The 12,479-nt window shown below is 43.7% G+C and overlaps 1 protein-coding gene across 1 annotated transcript in view; it reads left to right on the top strand.

The window, feature by feature from the left end:
• pex7 (peroxisomal biogenesis factor 7) overlaps positions 1 to 12,479 on the top strand; it is a 69,533-nt gene that overhangs the window by 33,698 nt on the left and 23,356 nt on the right. The gene's annotated exons all lie outside the window — the stretch shown is intronic.

Raw genomic sequence — 12,479 nt, 5'->3', positions numbered from 1 at the left:
TAACTGTCCAAGCTCAGAGGCAGAAACTCTGCATTCAAAGACAAAGAGTAACTGGAACTAATCATTCAGTCAGTGGGGTCACATGGCTCTGAAAGGATCGGATTATTGGCTAAACTACAATCAGATTGAGTTATTAAGTGCATGTAGACACCTTAATCTGACTAAGAACTGGATCGGATGGGATTCAGACCCCGAGATAACTGGGTTGAAAGTCACTCTAAACCTGCTTGTAGACGCTGAAGCACGTGGTGAATCAGACTTTGCGTTCTGCGCATGCTCCAGATGTTTTCCCGGGGTCGTGACCCGGAAGTCAAAGGAGACGATATTCCTGTTGTTGTCGCCGTCAGAAAGAAACAAACAACGCGATGGAGAATGCTCCGTTGGGCATCGAGTTTGTGCAACAAGCAGCTCATCACAGACCAAATGTAGAGGGACGTAGCTTCATCTGGCTCTGCGTTCTCCATCTTTCTCCAATGCCTGAGTTTGTTGTTGTTGTTGGTGGTGAAGAGGTCAACAGGAAGTGGCTCTATTAGCAACAGCTGGAATGGGTACAGCGCCACCTATCATACCGGGGTATGACACGCTTTGTGCCTCTGATCCCATTCATTCACCGCCACATATCCAAGGAGAATTACTAGGGCTGGGCAGCAATTAAAATGTTTAATCTAATTAATCACATGATTTCCCTGATTAATCACGATTAATCGCATTTGTACGCAGAATCCAAAAATGAATCCAAAAGTAGCGTATAGCTTTTAGCATTTAGCTTTATTTTAAATGTGCTGCCATATGAATGAAAGTGCCATAACATTTGCTGTGCAAACACACTTTTAACATCAGCATCTTTCTGTAGTTTTTATGTAGAAGCCTCGCTCCACTGTCTGTTTCCTTGAATGACTTGCTGCTATCAGTTGTGTGTTTTGCCTTTAAGTGATATTTTAGACTGGAACTACTACGCTGAGAAGACAATTCAACTTGGCAGTGTTTACAGATGACTTTGGTTCTGTCCACTCCGCCGTCTGGAAGAACTTTAACATGAAAATGGCCGAGTAAAAGTTCCGTACCCTTCTCCATGTTTGGTGGATCCGCCGATTACTTTCTTTTCCTGTTCCACAGCAGACAGCAACAGACTTTTACAAAATAAAAGCCTGTGAGCAACAGACTTTTACAAAATAAAAGCCTGTGAGCAACAGACTTTTACAAAATAAAAGCCTGTGAGCAGCAGACTTTTCCAATAATAAAACCTGCGTTAATGCTTGATAAAATATTTATTGCCGTTAAATATTTAACGCGATAATAACGAGTTAACTTGCCCAACCCTAATAATTACCCTTGCTCAACCCATTCTTATTGTAATTTAGCCAATAATCCGATCCTTTCAGTGCCATGTGACCCCACTGAGGGGTTCTGCTTCTGGAATTCTGGAAATCTCAGATATAACTCGTCCTCTTCTGAGTCTGCCTCCCTGTAGATTCGGGACAGATACTCTGTTGGATATCCAGAACTCCCAGCGTCCATCGTTCTGGTTTGGTTAAAAGTCCCAGCATGGCTCAGTTTGGCTCAGTTTGGCTCAGTTTGGCTCAGTTTGGCTCAGTTTGACTCAGTTTGACTCCTGCTTGGCCGACGACACTTTCCCATGAGACTAAAAGATGATGAAGGCGTGCTGAAAGGGTGACGATGCTGAAATAAGCTGAAAACACTGAGCATGCCAAATGAACAGGAAGAGAAAGAGGGATGGAATTCCGAAGGGAAAGCCGGGAGGTAAATGTGGCATCAGCTGAGTGTTTGTCGAGCCCTCTGGTTTATTGTTTTATTGATCCAGGCTTTCATTGGCTCAATTACTCTGTGCTGTGTACTCATTTCATTAAGTTTCCCTCCCCCCCAACACACACACACACACACACACACACACACACACTCTGTCTTATCTTTGGGAGTAATGTTCAGAGACGTAAAGCTTTCCCAGCCCCATCACTCCAACTTTAACCATGAAAACTGTCAACACGCCCCTAAAACCGAGCCTCGGACCTCACAAAGACTGTTAAACTTCAGGGCTCCAACATTTTTGGTCCCTACAGAGATGCTTGACCCCAAAATCATAGTGTTTAGATCCCTAAAATGCAGTGAAAACAACATTTATTTTTGTTTTTCAAGACTCTGGAACATTGATGGCTCCTGATGATGAATCCTTTACTTATGGGAGGAGGTTTAAAGACATGTTTAACCTTTGAATCTTTATCATCAAAGTATTTTACAGCCTATATAGAGTTAGGTCCGGTCACATTTTTTACAAACCGATTGCTCCACCGATGTCTGAGCAGATCTAAGGGATCCATCTGATCAAACCAAGCCTTTAAAACCAGCCTGACTCCAGAGTTCTGATCTTAAAGTCCTCTTATTACGATATATTATCGTTGTTATGAACCACAGCACTCCTTTTGCATCCATAATCATCGTCCTTAATCATCAAAATAAAATGGGCGATCCTCATTGGGCTGCATTCAGAGCTTCTGTTGCAGAGAAAACAGTTTCACTTTGTCTTTAAAAAATAAACCGTTTTGCTTCTCAGAACAATATGCGTTCAACAGAGTAATACATTTGCATCACAAAATGGTTCTCCAGGAAAAAGTCAGACCTCACAATCTCTTGGCCCTATTTTCTCTCCCTTCGTATCATGTCAAATTTGACTTGAATTAAGTGAAAGGATCATTTATTCATACTAAAAAACAAAACCAGTTACATTCTGAAGAGAAGATGATGATATTTACAACCAGGGCTGGGCGAGTTAACTCGTTAATTATTTAACGCCGCTAAATGTTTTATCGCGCATTAACGCATGTTTTATTATTTATTTTATTATTGTAAAAGTCTGTTGCTCACAGGCTTTTATTCTGTAAAAGTCTGTAGCTCACAGGCTTTTATTTTGTAAAAGTCTGTCGCTCACAGGCTTTTATTTTGTAAAAGTCTGCTGCTCACAGGCTTTTATTTTGTAAAAGTCTGTTGCTCACAGGCTTTTATTTTGTAAAAGTCTGCTGCTCACAGGCTTTTATTTTGTAAAAGTCTGTTGCTCACAGGCTTTTATTTTGTAAAAGTCTGCTGCTCACAGGCTTTTATTTTGTAAAAGTCTGCTGCTCACAGGCTTTTATTTTGTAAAAGTCTGCTGCTCACAGGCTTTTATTTTGTAAAAGTCTGTCGCTCACAGGCTTTTATTTTGTAAAAGTCTGCTGCTCACAGGCTTTTATTTTGTAAAAGTCTGTTGCTCACAGGCTTTTATTTTGTAAAAGTCTGCTGCTGTCTGCTGTGGAACAGGAAAAGAAAGTAATCGGCGGATCCACCAAACATGGAGAAGGGTACGGAACTTTTACTCGGCCATTTTCATGTTAAAGTTCTTCCAGACGGCGGAGTCGACAGAACCAAAGTCATCTGTAAACACTGCCAAGTTGAATTGTGTTCTCAGCGTAGTAGTTCCAGTCTAAAATATCACTTAAAGGCAAAACACACAACTGATAGCAGCAAGTCATTCAAGGAAACAGACAGTTTCACTTTGTCTTTAAATGACTCAAACCTGGAGGAAACCGAGCCGGTGCCGGCTGATGCTGGACGTTAAGAACCAATCAGTAACTCTGCAGCTCTGTCTGCAGATGATCTGTCCAAACTGCATCCAGGAGGCTCCGGGAACAGCTGTGATTGGCTCCTGCAGGCAGGTGGTCAGCAGGGAGCCCCCCCTGCCCCCCACTTTGACTTCCCCTGCATAGATAATGGCAGACTTGGAACAAACGTGACACACATTTGCATAAAGGAACCGTATTTTTCTGCTACTGTGTTGATAATAAAGTTCACAAAATGTCCCTTTAAGGTGCGTGTTAAGTGTGATTAGATATTTTAATTAACCGACAGCTGCGATGTGAATATATTCCGTAAGATTTAAGGGTTACTGAATGATAATGATTAACAGCGCTGAGTGTTTTCAGTCTTATTAACTGGCCTGGTGCTCGTTCTCAGAGATAAACCTGAATCCATTATTACTGCTGTGCCAGCAGGCGTTCAGTTAGTTCAGTTCATCGGATGTTATCTTCACAAAGACTTCAGATTAACCTCTTAGTTTCCTATCTGTGTGTGTGTGTGTGTGTGTGTGTGTGTGTGTGTGTGTGTGTGTGTGTGTGTGTGTGTGTGTGTTGTATCGAGGTGATTATCAGCTGTTCAGAAACCCCATCCAGCCGGTGTGGGCCTTTATGTGTGAACACTGTAAGCATCGATTAGCGGAGGCCACTGGAGACTCTAATCACCTCATTACAGGGAGATGCATCTCTGCACAGCCTGAGACACAAGCCTGATCTGCAGGTTCCTGGCTTCATTTTCTGGCTGTGAAAGCTTTAAAGGGACAGTTCGCCTCTTCTGACATGAAGCTGTGTAACATCCCATATCAGCAGCATAATTTTATGAACATCTTCTTACCCCCTGCTGCGTCCTGTGAGCAGAGTTCCAGCCTCGTTTTGGTGTTGATGAAGGTAGTCCGGCTAGTTGGCTGGGGTTTAAAAAATAAAGCGTTTTACTTCTCAAAACAATATGTGTTCAACAGAGTAATACATTTGCATCACAAAATGGTTCTCCAGGAAAAAGTCAGACCTCACAATCTCTTGGCCCTATTTTCTCTCCCTTCGTATCACTGCCTGCTGCCGCCTGCCGACAGCCGCGCCTGTTACGCTGTTTGCTGCTCGGTCTGCTCGGTCTGGACCGGGTTTTGTTTTGTTCTGTTTTGTTGTTGAATGTGGCGCTAAAGTAACACGTCGCTGTCGCAGACGGCTGGTCGCATCAGTCCCATCAGGGTCCCGACTCATGTGAGAATGCAAACTGAAACAGTTCCTCTGGAGAAGGGCAGTTATTAGGACGGAATTCTTAGAACTGCTCTGTCCGAATGAGGCTAATGATGTTGCTAATATGGGATGTCATACAGCTTCATGTCAAAAGAGGCGAACTGTCCCTTTAATGCAGAGCTACTCACTATTTTTTTCACAAGAGCCACTTTTACCACAACATACTAAAGTTCCCTTTTGCATTTCTACATATAAAAAAGAAACAACACAGCCAATACATTTTCAGTTCAGACCACATTTACCTTAATACTGGGATGAGCAGAAGCTGGCGTGCATGTGCTCGACTTTCTTCATGTTGTATTTGTAGTTTGTTGTTGTAATCATAGTGAGACATTCAGGATGAGCATGGTTTCTGTGCTGGTTTTTGTCCTTTTTTAACTAAAAAACGATCCATTGTGCCTGCATCTCGCTGGCTAAAGGAGCTAGCTGCTCTGTGGTTTAAGCGGGCTGCGTTGCCAGGTTTAACAGTCCCCCCTTTAGGAAACACCATTAAGCCTTAATTAATACTTAATAAAAATACTTAATACTGTGAAGTATTCGCTGTATGTTATTTGAAAAGATGTATTGTTATTGTTACCATATTGCTATAAGCTACTATGCGAGTGCTTGAGGAGCCGCGCAGTGAGTATCTCTGGTTTAATGTGCAAACTGTTTCTGAGCTGCTCCACTAACAAAGCTCTGAGATGCAGTTGTTAAAGGTTAAATCTGAGCAGCGTCGTTGTAAAACACTCATTAGACCTGCTGTGCAAACACAGCTGCTCAGACGCCAGACGTGCAAACACAGATCAGCCCGTGATGCAGGGCAAAGGTTTCCCCTGGTTTTAGCTGGTTTTATTCCTCTTTAATCAACAGTTCTGCAATGTGTTGCTCATTTGTTAGAAATTAGGGCTGGGCGAGTTAACTCTTTAATTATTTAACGTCAATAAATATTTTATCGCGCATTAACTCCAGTTTTATTATTTATTTCATCATTGTAAAAGTCTGTTGCTGTCTGCTGCAGCTATTTTACATTTTAAATAGCTTTTAATTGGACACATAATTAGTTAGCACCTCAAAGTGTAAGACGAGTCACAAAAGTTTCCTTTTTTAACCCTAAACCCATTTAACAACACCTATATACCTGTTTTTTTATTATTATTCCTGAGCCAGACACTGGTAAATAGCACAAGATAAATCTCTTTTCCAAGAGTGTCCACCAAAACCATATTTAAACATCAAGGACTGGAAAACAAACTCTTATTAAGCAAATAAAATCCTCATATTAAGATCCTGTTGTAAGACTTTATCTGGTTCCATGAACTGAATTAAGTGAAAAGATCATTTATTCATACTAAAAAACAAAACCAGTTACATTCTGAAGAGAAGATGATGATATTTACAACCTGGGCTGGGCGAGTTAACTCGTTAATTATTTAACGCCGCTAAATATTTTATCCCGCATTAACGCAGGTTTTATTATTTATTTTATTTTGTAAAAGTCTGTTGCTCACAGGCTTTTATTTTGTAAAAGTCTGTTGCTCACAGGCTTTTATTCTGTAAAAGTCTGTTGCTCACAGGCTTTTATTTTGTAAAAGTCTGCTGCTCACAGGCTTTTATTTTGTAAAAGTCTGCTGCTGTCTGCTGTGGAACAGGAAAAGAAAGTAATCGGCGGATCCACCAAACATGGAGAAGGGTACGGAACTTTTACTCGGCCATTTTCATGTTAAAGTTCTTCCAGACGGCGGAGTCGACAGAACCAAAGTCATCTGTAAACTCTGCCAAGTTGAATTGTCTTCTCAGCGTAGTAGTTCCAGTCTAAAATATCACTTAAAGGCAAAACACACAACTGATAGCAGCAAGTCATTCAAGGAAACAGACAGTGGAGCGAGGCTTCTACATAAAAACTACAGAAAGATGCTGATGTTAAAAGTGTGTTTGCACAACAAATGTTATGGCACTTTCATTCATATGGCAGCACATTTAAAATAAAGCTAAATGCTAAAAGCTATACACTACTTTTGGATTCATGTTTGGATTCTGCGTACAAATGCTCTGAACACCAACGGAACCGGAACATTTCAGTCACTGGTTTTCATGAATTGAAACGAAGGTCCTTTTCAGTCCATCCTGACCACATGAAATGTGTTACTTCTGTCTATGGTCCATGCTCATCAGTTCATCTTTAATTCCTCCTTTTAACGTTCTCTGCGATTCATTTTCCTCTCTCATCTTTCCACCTTAATGTTTCACGGTCGTAAATATAACACGGGATAAACGGTTGATTTTTCTATCGTATTGATCATGAAACGGAGACTCTGAGCTCCTGTTTTCCTCATCTAATCTCCCATGTTAGCTTTAGATAATGTGTTCTTGCGTGTTCACATTAATTTCCTGTTTAAACTCGAAGCATCAGCTGGGATCTCATCACTCTCATTCCCTTAAACGTTGTGATGCACGCGGCCTAATTTCCTCAGGATTCGGCTTTTGTTTGCGTCTTCACGGCCTGTTTATTGTGTTTCTGGTGACCTGATGGGTCGGACTGTAAAGGCACAAAGCTGACGGGTGAATAGGCGGTTTCACTGAGCGAAACACAAAGGAAGCTCAATGATTCCCCTCTGTGGAAACTGCAGACAAAAGGCCATCGCCGGCCTTATTTATACAGATAACACGCTGTGTTTGGTCATCTGCTCTCACATAGAGTCATCTTTACCTTTAATCTGAGTCACACCTGATGACACCCAGTCTGACACGCTTGTTTAAACAGAACCTGCTCCTCTCAGCTCGTGATGCTTTGGTATTTACAGAGAGACTCTCTCAGATCAGCAGTCCAAACCAGAGAGGTTTGCATGTCTATTGATCCAGTGACGTCCTGTTGACTGACTCTAACGTCCAGATCAAATGTATCTGGGATACAACCTGAATTAAAGCGTTTTTTTTAGTGTTTTTGGGGAGTTTTATGCTCCCAGGAACAGGAAAAAGGGAGTTTTACACCTCAGACGCCCTGATATATGCTCCCAGGATCAGGAAGAAGGAGTTTATACACCTCAGACGCCCTGATATATGCTCCCAGGAACAGGAAGAAGGAGTTTTACACCTCAGACGCCCTGATATATGCTCCCAGGAACAGGAAGAAGGAGTTTATACACTTCAGACGCCCTGATATATGCTCCCAGGAACAGGAAGAAGGAGTTTTACACCTCAGACGCCCTGATATATGCTCCCAGGAACAGGAAGAAGGAGTTTTACACCTCAGACGCCCTGATATATGCTCCCAGGAACAGGAAGAAGGAGTTTTACACCTCAGACGCCCTGATATATGCTCCCAGGAACAGGAAGAAGGAGTTTTACACCTCAGACACCCTGATATATGCTCCCAGGAACAGGAAGAAGGAGTTTTACAGCTCAGACGCCCTGATATATGCTCCCAGGAACAGGAAGGAGTTTTACACCTCAGACGCCCTGATATATGCTCCCAGGAACAGGAAGAAGGAGTTTTAAACCTCAGACGCCCTGATATATGCTCCCAGGAACAGGAAGAAGGAGTTTTACACCTCAGACACCCTGATATATGCTCCCAGGAACAGGAAGAAGGAGCTTTACACCTCAGACGCCCTGATATATGCTCCCAAGAACAGGAAGAAGGAGTTTTACACCTCAGACGCCCTGATATATGCTCCCAGGAACAGGAAGAAGGAGTTTATACACTTCAGACGCCCTGATATATGCTCCCAGGAACAGGAAGAAGGAGTTTTACACCTCAGACGCCCTGATATATGCTCCCAGGAACAGGAAGAAGGAGTTTTACACCTCAGACGCCCTGATATATGCTCCCAGGAACAGGAAGAAGGAGTTTTACACCTCAGACGCCCTGATATATGCTCCCAGGAACAGGAAGAAGGAGCTTTACACCTCAGACGCCCTGATATATGCTCCCAGGAACAGGAAGAAGGAGTTTTACAGCTCAGACGCCCTGATATATGCTCCCAGGAACAGGAAGAAGGAGCTTTAAACCTCAGACGCCCTGATATATGCTCCCAGGAACAGGAAGAAGGAGTTTTACAGCTCAGACGCCCTGATATATGCTCCCAGGAACAGGAAGAAGGAGCTTTACACCTCAGACGCCCTGATATATGCTCCCAGGAACAGGAAGAAGGAGCTTTAAACCTCAGACGCCCTGATATATGCTCCCAGGAACAGGAAGAAGGAGTTTTACACCTCAGACGCCCTGATATATGCTCCCAGGAACAGGAAGAAGGAGTTTTACACCTCAGACGCCCTGATATATGCTCCCAGGAACAGGAAGAAGGAGTTTTACACCTCAGACGCCCTGATATATGCTCCCAGGAACAGGAAGAAGGAGTTTTACACCTCAGACGCCCTGATATATGCTCCCAGGAACAGTAAGAAGGAGTTTTACACCTCAGACGCCCTGATATATGCTCCCAGGAACAGGAAGAAGGAGTTTTACAGCTCAGACGCCCTGATATATGCTCCCAGGAACAGGAAGGAGTTTTACACCTCAGACGCCCTGATATATGCTCCCAGGAACAGGAAGAAGGAGTTTTACACCTCAGACGCCCTGATATATGCTCCCAGGAACAGGAAGGAGTTTTACACCTCAGACGCCCTGATATATGCTCCCAGGAACAGGAAGAAGGAGTTTTACACCTCAGACGCCCTGATATATGCTCCCAGGAACAGGAAGGAGTTTATACACCTCAGACGCCCTGATATATGCTCCCAGGAACAGGAAGGAGTTTTACAGCTCAGACGCCCTGATATATGCTCCCAGGAACAGGAAGAAGGAGTTTATACACCTCAGACGCCCTGATATATGCTCCCAGGAACAGGAAGAAGGAGTTTTACAGCTCAGACGCCCTGATATATGCTCCCAGGAACAGGAAGGAGTTTTACAGCTCAGACGCCCTGATATATGCTCCCAGGAACAGGAAGAAGGAGTTTTACACCTCAGACGCCCTGATATATGCTCCCAGGAACAGGAAGAAGGAGTTTTACACCTCAGACGCCCTGATATATGCTCCCAGGAACAGGAAGAAGGAGTTTTACACTTCAGACGCCCTGATATATGCTCCCAGGAACAGGAAGAAGGAGTTTTACACCTCAGACGCCCTGATATATGCTCCCAGGAACAGGAAGAAGGAGTTTTACACCTCAGACGCCCTGATATATGCTCCCAGGAACAGGAAGAAGGAGTTTTACACCTCAGACGCCCTGATATATGCTCCCAGGAACAGGAAGAAGGAGTTTTAAACCTCAGACGCCCTGATATATGCTCCCAGGAACAGGAAGAAGGAGTTTTAAACCTCAGACGCCCTGATATATGCTCCCAGGAACAGGAAGAAGGAGTTATACACCTCAGACGCCCTGATATATGCTCCCAGGAACAGGAAGAAGGAGTTTTACACTTCAGACGCCCTGATATATGCTCCCAGGAACAGGAAGAAGGAGTTTTACACCTCAGACGCCCTGATATATGCTCCCAGGAACAGGAAGAAGGAGTTTTACACTTCAGAAGCCCTGATATATGCTCCCAGGAACAGGAAGAAGGAGCTTTACACCTCAGACGCCCTGATATATGCTCCCAGGAACAGGAAGAAGGAGTTTTACACCTCAGACGCCCTGATATATGCTCCCAGGAACAGTAAGAAGGAGTTTTACACCTCAGACGCCCTGATATATGCTCCCAGGAACAGGAAGAAGGAGCTTTACACCTCAGACGCCCTGATATATGCTCCCAGGAACAGGAAGAAGGAGTTTTACACCTCAGACGCCCTGATATATGCTCCCAGGAACAGGAAGAAGGAGTTTTACACCTCAGACGCCCTGATATATGCTCCCAGGAACAGGAAGAAGGAGTTTTACACTTCAGACGCCCTGATATATGTTCCCAGGAACAGGAAGAAGGAGTTTTACACCTCAGACGCCCTGATATATGCTCCCAGGAACAGGAAGAATGAGTTTTACACCTCAGACGCCCTGATATATGCTCCCAGGAACAGGAAGAAGGAGCTTTACACCTCAGACGCCCTGATATATGCTCCCAGGAACAGGAAGAAGGAGTTTTACAGCTCAGACGCCCTGATATATGCTCCCAGGAACAGGAAGGAGTTTATACACCTCAGACGCCCTGATATATGCTCCCAGGAACAGGAAGAAGGAGTTTTACTCCTCAGACGCCCTGATATATGCTCCCAGGAACAGGAAGAAGGAGTTTTACACCTCATACGCCCTGATATATGCTCCCAGGAACAGGAAGAAGGAGTTTTACACCTCAGACGCCCTGATATATGCTCCCAGGAACAGGAAGAAGGAGTTTTACACCTCAGACGCCCTGATATATGCTCCCAGGAACAGGAAGAAGGAGTTTTACACCTCAGACGCCCTGATATATGCTCCCAGGAACAGGAAGAAGGAGTTTTACACCTCAGACACCCTGATATATGCTCCCAGGAACAGGAAGAAGGAGTTTATACACCTCAGACACCCTGATATATGCTCCCAGGAACAGGAAGAAGGAGTTTTACACCTCAGACGCCCTGATATATGCTCCTAGGAACAGGAAGAAGGAGTTATACACCTCAGACGCCCTGATATATGCTCCTAGGAACAGGAAGAAGGAGTTATACACCTCAGACGCCCTGATATATGCTCCTAGGAACAGGAAGAAGGAGTTATACACCTCAGACCCCCTGATATATGCTCCCAGGAACAGGAAGAAGGAGTTTTTACTGAATATATCCCTTTAAAGACAACGTTTGTACAGTGAATTCAGCCTTACTTACATGTTTTATGATCTCTCACAGAGGAAGTTGGAAGCAGCTAAATGAATTTGTTCTTGTAGAGCACACACACATGTACAGGAAACCAAGTGTGAGCAGTGATTTACACTAACAACTCATTCACTGAGTGTATAATACCTCTCAATGCTTGATTCTCCCCAGACACTCATGACTCAGTGTGTATTGATACCAGCCTAATGGAGCCCATTGGGAGCTGCAGTTTCCACTGGAAATTATTTAATTACATTTGCAAAGTGGATGAGTCTGGAGGGAGTGTTTGCTGCGTCAGGGCTCGTGCACACGCGCACACACGTACACACACACACACACACCAACCACTCTGTCAGGACCAGGAAGAGAAACAGTCTTTCAATTAGTCTGATTGGCCGCCGCTGCCTTCGCTCTGGACGCAGTGTTTTATTGGCTCTCTCTTTCTTTCCACTCGCCTCCTCTGCTCTCTTTCTTCTTCGTCATCTTTATTTTTCATAACCTCATTTTCTAGATTGCTGCCCTCCTCACATCCCTTTGCTCCCCGTCTCTGAAGCTGCCCGTTACTCATCAGTCTCCCTGTTTTTTTTCTCATCTGACAGTGATTCTGAGGTGATCTTTTTGTTGGTTTTACATTAAATCTTTATAAAATAATCCATTTTTCTTCCTTCTGCATCAAAGGCCCCGTTCAGCCAGATAAATCTGGATTGTGTCACATCCTCTGTGGCTTTAAACAATCTGAACAACAGCAGGAAATTAGATCCAAACCACACTTTCAGTTGGTTTTTAATGGAAATCCAATGCAAATAACACACATGTGTCTCAGGAAAGAGGTTCT

The sequence above is a fragment of the Odontesthes bonariensis genome, chromosome 24, assembly GCF_027942865.1.
Source record: "Odontesthes bonariensis isolate fOdoBon6 chromosome 24, fOdoBon6.hap1, whole genome shotgun sequence".
Lineage (NCBI taxonomy): Eukaryota > Metazoa > Chordata > Actinopteri > Atheriniformes > Atherinopsidae > Odontesthes > Odontesthes bonariensis.
Note: the sequence above shows the minus strand (reverse complement) of the source record. Positions and strands in the feature narration are given on the sequence as shown.